Source organism: Octopus bimaculoides, chromosome 9 (assembly GCF_046866305.1).
Source record: "Octopus bimaculoides isolate indiv1 chromosome 9, ASM4686630v1, whole genome shotgun sequence".
Classification (NCBI taxonomy): domain Eukaryota; kingdom Metazoa; phylum Mollusca; class Cephalopoda; order Octopoda; family Octopodidae; genus Octopus; species Octopus bimaculoides.
The window spans coordinates 78,858,460-78,870,959 of NC_142936.1; the positions used below are offsets into that span (position 1 = coordinate 78,858,460).

The 12,500-nt window shown below is 33.7% G+C and overlaps 1 protein-coding gene across 6 annotated transcripts in view; it reads right to left on the bottom strand.

The window, feature by feature from the left end:
- Positions 1-12,500, bottom strand: part of LOC106878079 (uncharacterized) — a 498,193-nt gene that overhangs the window by 207,604 nt on the left and 278,089 nt on the right. For all 6 annotated transcript variants that reach the window (XR_016243213.1, XR_016243210.1, XR_016243208.1 and 3 more), the window contains one exon: positions 6,259-6,338. The gene's annotated coding sequence lies outside the window, so the exon portion shown is untranslated. The remainder of the gene's footprint in view (positions 1-6,258; positions 6,339-12,500) is intronic.

Here is a 12,500-nt window from a genome sequence, read left to right on the forward strand (position 1 = left end):
TTCAAAACAGAATCGTTTCATTTGGAATTTTCCGGTTAATTAATTCAGTTTACTTCATGCAAATTTCTTGATATTGACTTCGTTATTCACTAATTTTCTTTTCACATTACTTCCTTTTTTTTTGTTTTTCTTGACTTTGGCTAGAATGGATCCTAGACACTGCATAAGATGCTGATATTTAAAATTCATAAACTGATGAGACACTAGATTATTTGACTAAATGCAGCATGTTCTTTACTTTCGGTATATTCTGTTAACGAATTAAGTGCCACTAACCTCTCAGATGAGGAAGCATTTCATCATTCTACGAGTAAACACACTGATCTCTCGATTCAGTGCACCATATTTGTTTGGTTGAATAATTTTGCTAAATAAATAATTTTCTTCATTTATGCTGCTGATTTAAGAATCATCGAACTTTCATGTTGTCAGCTTATGCATATGTACATTTTAAAACATCTTTAGAGTTTCGATTTATATAATAAAAATTGACATTCATAACTTATTTCCTTTGGTATCAAATTATTTATATATCAGTTTCTCTATTGCTTGTATAATGCGATAGCATTTACAAATTTCCTTAATTAAATATTGATTGATTTATTTTAGTATGCTCTTTCTACTATTTTCTATTTAACCTCTACGAGAAGATAACATTTTATGGTAGAGAAGTATGTAAGTAATATACAAGAACAATTTATACCTTCTTTTATGTGTCATAAATATTGCGAAGTAGATTTGATTGGGTATAAGACAAATACGATTTTAGTAAGTATGGCAAACAGCGCTATGGTATTTAACATGAAATATTATAGAAAGATACATCATATTTCATATACACAGAATGCTGAATTATTCAGAATGTTAGGAACGAAATTGCTGAAGAGAGTGCAAGCAATAAAAAGAGTATAAATTAATTTGGTCATGTGACTCAATGCCGTCACACTTTTGATCCACTATTATCACATTATTGATCGATTCTCATGCATGAGCAAACAAAAGGGAGAGCGGTCTAGGAATGCAATGAAGGATGTATCGACCGAACAACTACGCGTTGACAGGGGGTAAAACACTTCAAAGGAAATAATAGACATTCAGAAGGGGAACACGAGGTTTAGTTTTGCTTTGATCAAACGTTTTCCCTAGAATTATATAATTAATAACAAAAACAATATCAAGTGTGTATGAGAACTACACACACACACGCACACACACACACACACACACACACACACACACACACACACACACACACACACACACACGCACACACACACACACACACACTCACACACACACACACGCTGAGGAGGCAATGTTTACATCTTTTATTTAATTGGTATTAGCATAATTGTAATCAATACAGCTATACTCTTTTATTGTTTTATTTGATTCAGTCATTGACTGTGGCCATGCTGAAGCACCACCTTAATAAAATTCGATGGCTCTAATGTCGATGAACGATTGGTCAGCAAAATAATTCCTAACTTATATTTTATTTTATATTCAAATGTTTCGAAGCTAAAGTTGGAACACTAATATCAAAAGCCACAGTAAGGACAATGAAATATTTTCCCATAGCACATATTTGGGATGATAAAAGCAAAGACGGAAATGAGTATTATCCATAATTGTGAAGAAATTGTAGTTCTGATGACTTCGTTATTACCAAAGGTCTATTATACTTTTATATTCAAGGTATTGCTCTTGCTATCAGGTTGGATAATTTGAGCATTTAAGCTATACTTTAAATATCAAAGACTCTATAATATGGCAGCATTATTTTCCAACATTAAACTTAACAATATGCCGTACATCTATCACAAACAACCATATTACAGAATTCATGCCGTTGTTTTTATTGCTTTTAATTATATATATATGTGTGTATGTGTGTGAGTGTGTGTGTGTGGTGTGTGCGTGTATGTGTGTGTGTACTTATTGCATATATGGGTTATACATTCATGCATACTATATACATACACCCACACACAGATATATGTATGTATATGTGCGTGTAGGCATATTTGTGAGAAGTGTTATCCTCAGGAGTCATGTAATCCCGAGACACATAATGCGTAATATATTCCTGCATGACTGTATCAAAGAAAATTCGCTGTGACTGTTTCGCGAATCAAGGAATATCTAATGTTCGTCATCATAGATTTACGATTTACAGATATTTATAAATCAACCTAGTTCTATAAAGATAAATATTCGTATAACCCCATAATTCTTTAACATTTACAGCAGATTCAGTTGAAAGAATCATCGCAAGTTTGAAGTAGGTTCCTTGAAATTCTTAAACTCTTGATAATATTACTAAACAAGCGATAGTAGTCGATTCCATTGATCTCTTAAAGTCCTGTTCTTTTATTAGATTCTCTATACACGGTTAATGGCACTGGTTTGTAATACTTTTATTCTTTTCTCAAAGGGACATCGGTGGAAAAATAATGCAGATATATTATCTTGAACATGGTTTCACTGTACCTTATGTGATATACCAGAGACAGATCCTGTTTGAAGCCTATGCTATGCTATGCAATATTTATTATTTTTTGTATGTGTGACAAATTTTCGAAATCAAGTTTTCAAATTCTTGGAAATCCTGTGTTCCTGACATTACATAGACAGTTTACAATAATTGAGTTGTACATCACAGTACGCTACATAAGTAAACATTAGTATGAAAATCTAAATAGAGATTCATATCCATATATAAATACATCTAAAAATATATAGTATGTGATATATCATTCCAGAGTTTTACTCATATTCACTGTCTCTTCTATTATGACAAGTAAAATATTGTATTTGATTACTTCAACGCAGTATTTTGGAGAATGATTTATATGCTCAACTTCAATTCAATTAACTTGTCACTAAAATTTATAGAAATGTTTACTACTTTTCGAATATTTTAATCATATCTAGATATGTATCTCAATGACATAAAGTCATCTTTCGTCTTACTGTACAAGTTTTAATATACAATTCTTTCACTGTTGGCAACAATAACTTAACATCAATAGCTACATATTTAGAATGCTGCAATCCATTCTAGGGTTAATCGTTTTAATAACTATGAATGTCAGAATCAGATTCGCAGACGTCCGCTGCTCATATTGATCGGAGAATATTTAAAACTCTTATTTTTATATTTGCAGTATTATACACGAAATGCTCCTAATCTGCTATCGGTTGCACATTTTTGCCAGATATTGATGTTTTGCGTATTTTTATTATGTCTTAGTTGTGAATGTGGTGCAGCTGATTGTTTTTCCAATTTAGCAATTTTGTTATAGGCTTTACTACGAAAACCTATGAGGTAAAACAATAAAAAAAACTCGAAAAGTTTAACTCAAGAACTAGGATAGCAAAATCACGTGAAATTACGAGAAAAAGAAGAAATGATTTGTGTGGATCTTAGAGAAAGGATCGTTTAGACATTTTCATGAAGCAGTGTGAACTCTAGTTATGAGAAGCAGTGAAAATGCATCGCACTTGTGTTATATTCCGAGTGGAATGTATTCAGACAAGTAACATTGTCCATCAGACAATTTATAATATTTCAGATGTGGGTCAGCTGTTTCAGTTTGTGGCAGTAACATCATCCCACATATATGAACAAAATTTTTATTCAAACATTCGCCATGCTGGACCGCTGAATTCTATACGTTTTTAACATTCTCCCTCTGTTTATTTTTTTTATTATTCCTCTCTGTTGAAGAGCGTAGGCTCGAAACTTAAAATACCTTTTCATTTTTCCAGAGTGTGAAACTAACGCACTTATTTGTTGATCATACGCCCGTCGTCGTCTTTTGGTTTTCTACAAATTTCAACTATATATATATGCATATATGTGTGTGTGTGTGTGTGCGTGTAAGTATGTATATGTGTGTGTGTATGTATATATATATATGTGTGTGTGTGAGTATGTATATATATATATATATATATATATATATATATATTTACGTATACATATATACACACACACACACACGCACACATATATTACTTAAAGAATACATGCGTATACGTAAGCTACTTCAAGTTTCATGTTTTGATAATGTTGTATAACTTACTGTAGACGATCCGCCGTTCGTTCAGACACAAATGTAATTCTGTGATGATATGAGAGAGATGTGAAAGCCCCAGTAGGGAAATCGATAAAGAAATGTTAAGGGAAATACGTTTTAGAAACTTTCACAGGTTACATATAGACAAATGTAAAGTTGTTATGTGTACATGTGTTTCTGTGTGAGTGTGTGAGTGTACGTGTATATATAATTTTATGTGCACTTATTATTGAAGCCAGGATATATTGTCGCACATATACAATGACTGTGGATCCCAACACTGCTACCAAACCTCATTTCAATCCAGCGCAGAAATATGGAAAACGAAACAACTGCTCGCTGATTTTCTCTTTACATTTTCAATATGACATTTTGGTTTTGCATAACAATGACTACGGAGTTGTCGTTGTCGCTGATGTTGATATTACAAAGATGACGATGACAGTTAATTTTCATTTATTTATTTATTTATATCATTATCACTATATTATTATTATTATTATTATTATTATTATTATTATTATTATTATTATTATTATTATTATTATTATTATTATTATTATTATTATTATCATTATGTTGCCTATAAACATTTTTTAACAATAAAACTATGAAGAAATATCTGCTTTGTTTGCTGCTGAACAATTGTTGTTCTTCCTTCTATTGATTTCCTTTTTATCAGTCTTTGAACACTGTCATAAACATAAAATTCTATATATGTATTTTCTAAATATATTTATACGCTGTAAACAAAAACTTCAGAAAATAATAGACTTATTTCCTTTTTCATCTTTCTTTTCAAATTCATTTTTGCATATTTTGTTTTTCTTTTCTACTTTGTTTCTTGTCAAAATCTGCTAAATTGCTGTACAATATTAAAATGGTTATTATTTAGAATGGTTATTATTTGAATAAAATATTCTTTTCCCGTGGTTGGCGAACAGATTGACGATATAACGTATTATCTTTTGGCTTGCATATCCATTCATCCAGCGTAAATTTATTTATGTGTTCTTTAATATGTAAATTGATTTTCTACTTGCTTAATGATAGTGTCTTTAAAATGAGTAATATCTTATGAGAAATTCAAATGGTGTATTTACATTGTAATATTTGTTCCATTTTATATATTTATTTTTCTGCTTTAAAATGTATAACCTGAAATATATTACCAGGAAAGAAGTAAGAAAACAAGTTGGGGGCTTTTTTTACGTAATATACTAGTATAATTTTAACAATTCACAGCCCAACATATAACGTAATAGAAATTCAAATTTTTTGCTAACGAAGTAAATAATTGAAAAAAATTACAGGCATTGAATGTTATTGCTAGGCATTGCTGAAAATATTAGACGATATAGTTGAAGAATATTTAGAAGTGATTATCGGAATGCTCTGTAAAGGTAAAATATAATCGGGCCTCTCTTGCTAACTGTTCATAATTTTTATTGATATTTCATGGATTTTCATTGGTGGCATTTTATGGGCATGAGATAAAAAGGCAAAGGAAATATATAGATCCATAGAAATTATGTGTTACAATAAACAGGGAAAATATAATGTACCACCACATATCCGTTTCAGTAGTGAAGGTAATTGCATGCACACGCGTGTGTGTGATTACTCTGCGAGAATAACTTGAATAAAATTCAACCATTATTACGTTACTTTTATTGAAAGTAGTTGAATGGAAAACAAAGTAATTTATCGGAATATCGATAAAAGTAATCTCTGTACCTAAAATTTGTCCATTTTCTCCCGATACACTCACGGGCACCACCTTAAATATTGCAAAATAACGAATGCGTTTTTAATTTTATTATGTTATTGTAAGTTATATTTATGCCGTAATGTAACGGGCATATTTCAAATAAATGGTGTAATCCTTTGAGTTGTTTTCAACGCAGTGCTGATGAAATGTCATATACGAATGCTTGTACTGTAGTGCACTGGCAGTACAACAATCTATAATTCCTTACGTTATTTACAAAATCTAATCGCTGAACTGTTTGGAACTCATGCAGTTTCTATGCATTATACGAAATATGATCTGTTTGCACGCAGCAACTTTTGCTGCGTAGACAATGTTTGAATGAGAAAATATATAGCAAAAACAAAAAAAAGGGGGGGAATGATAATAATTTGAAAGCCGAAATATATAACATGCACTTACCCCTATGATCAGAGCTGTATATCAAATCCACTATTATCCATTTAGATGTAATCCATTTTTATCATCATGTAAATTAATACCTGAAAAGCAAATTAAGTAAAAACTTAATTAATTTCAAATGTAGAAGAAGAAATTTTGCTATAAACTACGTTTGAAAAACATGAAATATTGGTTTCAAAAGTTGGTAATGGCCCGCAATTTTAGGGAAGGGGAAGTTAATTACATCGACCCCAGTACTCAACTGATGCTTATTTTATCAACTCCCAGAGGATGAAAGGTAAACTCAACCTCGGTGGAATTTGAACTCACAACGCCAAGACGGACGAAATACCGCTTAGTATTTTACCCGACCTGCTAACGGTTCTGCCAACCCACTACCTTAAGGACGTCAAATATTAAATACCTGGAAAACAACATGGAAATATTACTAATGTCTTACTTAAAGCCGCAGCCACGATTTGTATATGAACTGCCATTCATACTTCATTGTTAGATTTAGAACGCGAGAGAAAGCCTAAGAATAATTTTCAGCCACGAACGAAAGACTAGTTATTCATACACTTAAAATCACAGCTGATCCTGTCATTTCCACATGTCATCAGACGATGCCCATCGCACTTATCTCAACTATATATAAAAAAACTGAGAAAAAATCGCCTCAACAGCTTTTGTTAAGTAATATATCATTCATACTATGTCATGGTAATAATTAGCAAAGTGGTGGATAGCTTATTCTTACGGGCCCAAATATTTAACCATCAAATGATACGCACTTAAGAGAAATACAGTAGAACCTCGCAGTACGAATGCACCATTGTACGAGTAATTTGCTATATGAGTCGAGGTTCTTGTGAACTTTTGTCTTGAAGTACGAGCGGAAATCCGTAGTACGAGCGAGTTTCATACAAGCGACCGCTTGTCGGCGCTGAGTTCGCACTCGCTCTCCCAACAGGCACAGTCTCTGCTCGTTTAGTTCACGTGTTTATCTCTTTGTGGTAGCATCTCTGTTGTGTTTTTCCCAGTGTTTTTATTTAGCTTTGTGCATTTTGTGCTATTATTTTATAATAATTAGATGTGTTATGCATGGGTCCTAAGAACGTTAGTGTAAAGGACAGTGCTGAATGCGGTGTAAGGCATTGGTTTCCCAGAGGTGGACAGTGTAGCGGAGAATGCTTTCTCTACGACTGTCATAAATGCAGTGTTGGCAAAGTGGCAGTATTTTTCCGGATTTTCTAGAAAATTATCATCCTGAAAATGTAGCTACACGTCCTGCTGCAGCTTTATTTAATAACTCTGCTCTGGCGGATTTTTGTGTCATTTTTAAAGGCAGGTAAAAATAGACTTCTTTTGACATATTTTTATTGAAACGACCTGGAAGTGTAAAAAGTGAAGAAAGTGTATCCAAAAAGCCTAAATTAAGCGAAGTGAGAGAGAAAACGCCAGATATTGTTTTTCCTGAAGTCTTAATGGAAGGAGATTCTCCTTCCAAACAGTAATTTACCTCCCCCACGCTATCGTCTTCCTCGCGCACAAATCGTCCCATATTTGAGTTAATTCAGTAAATAAGACCAGTTTACATATTTCTTTTGCATTCTCTTTTTAATAATCGTCATTTGACTTGTAAATACACTTTTTCTGGTTTAAAACTCATAAAAAATTATTTTCTGGGGTTTTGAGGGTCTGGAACGGATTAATTATATTTTAGTTAATTCCAATGGAGAAAATTGATTTGCAAAACGAGAAAATCGTAAAACGAGCTCGGTCATCGAAGGAATTAAATTCGTACGGCAAGGTATCATTATACTATTAGCTTTAATTCATCCGTTCGAGAAAATCAAGGGAGACAATTCTAAAGTTCAAATAAAAGGTTCATACTGTGAAAGTAAATCACTCTTATTTTAGCGAGTGGATACATATTATGTGTGGAGACGCAATGGCTCAGTCGTTAGGGCAGCAGACTCGCGGTCGGAGGATCACGGTTTCGATTCCCAGACCGGTCGTTGAGTGTGTTTATTGTGCGAAAAAACCTAAAGCCCCACGAGGCTCCGGCAGGGGGAGGTGGCGACCCTTGTTGTACTCTTTCGCTCGAGCTTTCTCTCACACTGCCTTCCTGTTTCTTGAGTAACGCTGCGATGGACTGGCGTCGCGTCCAGCTGGGGGAAACACATACGCCATAGAAACCGGGAAACCGAACCCATGAACCTGGCTAGGCTCTAAAAGGCGCATAAATAAAAACATGTTATATAGATAGAAAAGGGAAAAATTGAGAGTACATTTCGCTGTTAAATGTTTGCTCAATATAAAAACGAAAACGTTGAAGAATTTTACATCATATATTTCTGTAAGACTGCAGTATTATTTTCTATCATTAAACAATTACTGTGAGAAAGTTAGCGCATGTTTGTTTATACACGTACAACACATTATTGCTCGCTATTCTTCAATTAATATCTACTAATATCTGGGAGGCTTCCACTAAAAAGTATAATGGCCCAATGGTGAATACTGCCATTTCTCTTGATATGGAAGCTAGATATAAATGAATATCCCTCGGGATGTGGAAATGGCCAACAGCCAACAATATCTCAGACTCAACAACATATCAACATCCATTATTCTTACCTACAATTTATTTTGTGTGTGTTATTGTGTGTTAGTTTGTTAGTGCGTATGTGAGAGTGTACGCGAGTACGTATGAAAATATACACATATATAAATACATGGATGGTACACCGCAACTGCATATACATGAACATTCATATGTGTATATATATATATATATACATATATATATATATATATATATATATATATATATATATATATATATATATATAATATATATATATATATATATATATATATATATATATATATATATATATATATATATATATATATATATATATATATATATATATATATATATATATATATATATATATACATATACATATATATACACGCATATATGTACATAATTGTGCGTGCATATCTATGGATAAATATAAGTGACTAGTTTAAGATTTGGATTCAGTACACCGAACGACTCCTATACCTATGACTATGCAAATTGATATATATATATATATATATATATATATATATATATATATATATATATAACTGCATATTCTGAAGGTAATGCAGCGTAAATAGATAATACACACACACCTCATCAGAAATTGGTGCTCATACACACACACGCATACACTGCAGCACATACACATGCATACATACACACACACATACACACACATACACACATACGAACTCCACATATAGAAGACACATGCCGTCATGGTGAACAAAGTTGTCGAAGAGTCGCCCTCATCAGAATTCTTGCTGTGTTTTCCAAAACTTCTCGCAAAACTTTATTGTAATCCTCCTGCTTTTTCGTGTTTTATTTTAATCCAAAACGGAAACGAACACAATTGGATTGGGTTGAAAATTCGTTAAGATATTAGAATATATTTTTCTGAGATGAAACCGATGGCAGTCTTAATACAAGAATAAATAATCGTTTTCCACGAATGCGATTATGAGCAATCATTCTCATTGCGTTTGATTGAAATATTATTTCATGTATGTCAGAGGGATAGAAGACAAAGATGGTTTCAGCGGGATATGGACAGAGAACTTAGAATAACTCAACTATATAATGCAAGTTTGTTTTTACCTGCTTTCCTCGACACTGAAGATTCTACTAACCACCTCCATTATACACACGTGCACGCACACACACGCACAATCACACAATATATATAAGTGTAAATTTATATATTAATTTGAACAAGTATAGGGTGTAATTTGAAGGAGGTATGGTGTCAACATTTTTATTGTTTCTGTAAAGCTACTGAATGTGCGTATAATTATTGGTTTCTCCATTACTTTGGTCTTGTATTAACGGTCAAAGATGTTCGAAAGCGCACAAATCCAGTGACTCTGACATATCATACACAGAATATGCGTGTTTGCGTTGTATTTCGTGCTTGCTTGTTCGTATAAAACTGAGAATCTTTGTTCGTTCCAAATACTCTTAATTCATGATGGCCATTGCTCGAACCGCTACACCCCAAAATATAAACTGACATTTTGCTAGTATATGACACATATAATAAAGATGGACTGTTTGTCAGAAATTCACCCTAGTTTCTTCTAAAGAGTACGTTAGCACTAGGAACGGATTTAGAAAAAAAAATTGCAATTCTTTCATTCTTCGTCTGATATTTGTCACCTTAACATTTTAAAAATATTTTCTGGTGGTAATTTTCGCTGGAGTAGTTGTTATTTTTGTTGATCATTTGTAGAAGCTAAGAGCTATTATTAATTCAAGTGTTTGTTTGAGAACGTGATTGTCATTATTGTAAAAATGGTAGTTATAATATTTATTTTTTATTCTATTCAGTCATTTTATGGTTAGAGACATTTTAATGTTTTTCCCAAGGCTATTTCTAATAGGAATTTACAATTTCTGGTGCAGCTAAAGCTGCTTAGACTGAAGCAGCTGTAGAAGATATGTTGATGGCGATAAGGAGAAGGATGCTGTAGGGTGGGAAGTGTAAGGGCTGTTGAGGAGGATGTTAATCATAATTTAATGATTGGTAATTGCAATAATTCTGATTTTAACACGGCATAAGGGTCATATATTTTAGGAACAAGGCGTAGTCGATTATGTCAAAACAACGAACTAATAGCAATGTCATATGAAAGTGAATCTGGGGACTTTGACCTCAAATATATATATATGTTATATATATATGTATATGGTATTTACCACGTGAACTGCGATGAGAAACATATAAGAAAGATATGGTATATATATTTTTTTTTGAGACGTAATTTATTTTAAGGGTTACGCAAGGGTAAAAAGGTTGGGAAACACTGAGTTAGAATATTCCGACTCTCTATATTCTGCAATTCTCTTCAACCACAATGATGCCAATCTACACTGACACTTTAAGTTCCTAAAAACAACATCGTGGAATGGTATGAGGATACTTGATCAAGAACGACGGTTATTTTTTATAGAAGAAAACCTTGCAAATATTGCGTCGTGAATGCAACTTTCCAATTGTAGAGACATTTGCGAATCTACGACATGAGGAGCTTAGCATGGATATTACACAGGAGTAATCCACGATTGACCATCGTGTTTGTTTTCTTTAATAGTTTATTAAATTGTTATGATGCAATTTCAGGCAAATTTGGTCACTGTTCCTTGAAAGTTGAGCGGCCATGTTGTACTAAAGACGTCACCTAATTAGGGATAGTATTCGTTTTGTTGTTGTTGTACGGCATGGTGATGGTGATGACGATGATGATGATGATGAGGAGGAGGATGATGATGGTGGTGGTGGTGGTGGTGATGATAATGACGACGGCAACGTGAAGGATGAAATGGAGAGAATGGTGAAAAACGTCGATGATGATGATGATGATGATGCTAATGATGATGATGATGATGATGATGATGATGATGCTAATGATGATGATGATGCTGCTGATGATGATGACAGCGACGACGAGGACGACGGCAACGAGGCTGATGATGGTGATTAATACGATGATGTTAACAATGTCAGTTACTGCTGATGATAATGATAATGAGGATGATGATGACGACAATGATGATGACGACAGCGCCAAGAAAGACAACGCTGATGATGATGATGATGATGATGATGATGATGATGATGATGATGATGGTGATGATGATTTCAAAGGCAATTACGGGGAGTGTCGACGGTGGTAGTAACAAAAATACCAACGGAGCTGATAATAATGACAGAGAAATCTCAACTGCCCCGCCTACAGTTTTATAATAATTACGCTAACGAGGATGATTAAGATAATGATGATGGAGTTGATTGTAATAATTACGATGTAAAGGAAGGGTGTTAAAATATGCCGATGACAATTAAGATCGTGATGATGGAGAAGATGCCTAAGTATTTTAAAATCATGAAGATGACGACGACGACGATGATGATGATGGTGGTGGTGGTGGTGGTGACAGTGGTGGTGGTGGTGATGGTGGTGGTGACAGTGGTGGTGGTGGTGGTGGTGGTGGTGACGGTGGTGATGGTGGTGGTAGTGGTGGTGATGGTGGTGGTGGTGGTGACGGTGGTGTTGGTGTTGGTGGTGGTGGTAGTGGTGGTGGTGTTGGTGGTAGTGGTGGTGATGGTGGTGGTGGTGGTGGTGACGGTGGTGTTGGTGGTGTTGGTGGTGGTGGTGGTGGT